General features: G+C 56.7%; 1 protein-coding gene across 1 annotated transcript in view; it reads left to right on the top strand.

The window, feature by feature from the left end:
• The first annotated feature begins 462 nt into the window (after positions 1 to 462).
• CTTNBP2NL (CTTNBP2 N-terminal like) overlaps positions 463 to 1868 on the top strand; it is a 26293-nt gene continuing 24887 nt past the window's right edge. The window contains exon 1 of the mRNA XM_009272731.1: positions 463 to 482. The gene's annotated coding sequence lies outside the window, so the exon portion shown is untranslated. The remainder of the gene's footprint in view (positions 483 to 1868) is intronic.

Below are 1868 nucleotides of genomic sequence, written 5' to 3'. Positions count from 1 at the left end.
TCTGCGGACACGGGGGGGAGCTGCAGCCACGCGAACGAGGGCGCGGTTCCCAAATCCACCCGCGTCCCGGCTGCAGGGATTCCCAGCCCGCCGGCTGCCGCTTGGCCGCGCTGACCCGAGCTGCGGAGAGCTGCGGGGCTGCAAACACCCACCGCTGCCCTGAGCCGCACCCCCGGGCATCCGCCTCGGTCGTTGGAGGCCTTGGAAGCATTTGATTCTCGAAACGCGATCGACTTCTTAAAGCCACTGCAAAAGCGCAGGTGGTCGGGAAAGTCCCCCGTATCAGAGTGCGTGTTCATTGCAGCGATGGGCGAGCGTGAATCGCCCGCCTGGCCGCAACCACTCGATAGGGCTCTCGTAGTCTCTACCCGCTTTTTTCCCTAAAGCCTGGTTGGGTTTTTTTTCCAGGGAGATGAGATGCAGCGCCAGCTTACAGCCTAGATCTCCTTGGCAGGCTCCATGTCCTGCACTCGCAAGATGTGGTGAGTTAAGTCAGCTTTTGTTTTGCCTGACTTCCTTCCTTCGTGGCACTCCGCTAGCCCCCTTCCCCTTTTCCCCAGCCGCAGACAGCGAGCGACCCTCCTGCAGACAGCAGGTCTCCCTCTGCCAGCAGCCATCTCTTCCCCCGGGGCCGCCTGGCCCTCTCGGAGCACAGCCCTCCTCCTACACCCTTTCCAGCCCATCCTTGCTCCACCAAGGGCTTCACCCAGCGCCGCCACTTCTCTAGTGGGGGTGGAAAATCGTGCATGGGAAGTAAAGAAAAGCCTGTGAGCAGGAACCTTGATACGAGCTGCTACCATTTTTCATGTACGTGATGAAAAATGCCCTAAAACCATATTCCAAGGATAAAAGAAGAGACAACAGGTGAAAAGCAGAGAGCCAGGAGAAGCACAGTGTAAGAGAAAGGTAATCGCAATTAGAGATCTTAACGTACCAGCTGCCTGGCAGTGCCACAAGGGCACTTACAGCCTAGCACAGCTCGGAGGAGGTAACCCGCGTGCTTTTTTTTCCCCTGGGCTCTGAGATCGCTAGACCAGAGGCTCTGCAAAAGTTCCAGTATTTATCAAGGCTGGGAAATAGTGCTCAGACAGCCCTGTCTAGACAAAACCATCTTCTGAACATACTAGACAGCAGGCTGCAATGGTTAGAGGTGAGGTTTATTGCTGGCATTGTCACTGTGTAAAGTCCTGTCACTATGTGACACTACTTTTTGCAGTGGATTCAGAAATTTCTACTTCAGAAACTGCTGGTTTCACAGCACGTGTCACCATCCGACGGTGCAGGCCCTGCGCTGCAGCACCGAGCAGACCCAGCGCTCCCCCGCAGTCAGGCTCCCAATGGTGGGAAAGGCCATGAAAAAACCGTTTTCAGCTCTTCAGAATTGAGCGCGTTAGCAATGCCGAGCACATCTCGTAGGAAGGTCAGAGACAGAATGATTTGCCACGTTCTCCAGAGGAAGGGTTAGTTCTTGTTTCAGCTGCCACGCCGGCTTAGCAGACTGCTGGGTAAGCAGCTCCGACAGCAAAAAAAAACCCTGCTGCCCTCAACAGCGTCAGGCGCCCAGCAGTGGCCCCGCGCCGGCTGAGGCACCCGTGGGCGACACTCCCTCCAGCAAGCGTCTCCAACGTATTCTGGGCTCTTTCCTCAGCCGACGGCAGGTAAATAAATCTAAAAAACGCTGAGCTTCCCGCGGCACCTCTGCGCAGCGCCTGCCTCTGCCATCACAGCGTCGCTCGGCGCTTGCAAGAGATCATCAGAGGGAAGCTGTGACCAGGCTGGTGAGGGGTCTGGAGAACAAGTCTGATGAGGAGCAGCTGAGGGAACTGGGACTGTTCAGCCTGGAGAAAAGGAGGCTGAGGGGAGACCTC

This window comes from Aptenodytes forsteri, unplaced genomic scaffold, assembly GCF_000699145.1.
Source record: "Aptenodytes forsteri isolate BGI_AS27 unplaced genomic scaffold, ASM69914v1 Scaffold142, whole genome shotgun sequence".
Taxonomy (NCBI): Eukaryota; Metazoa; Chordata; class Aves; order Sphenisciformes; family Spheniscidae; genus Aptenodytes; species Aptenodytes forsteri.
Note: the sequence above shows the minus strand (reverse complement) of the source record. Positions and strands in the feature narration are given on the sequence as shown.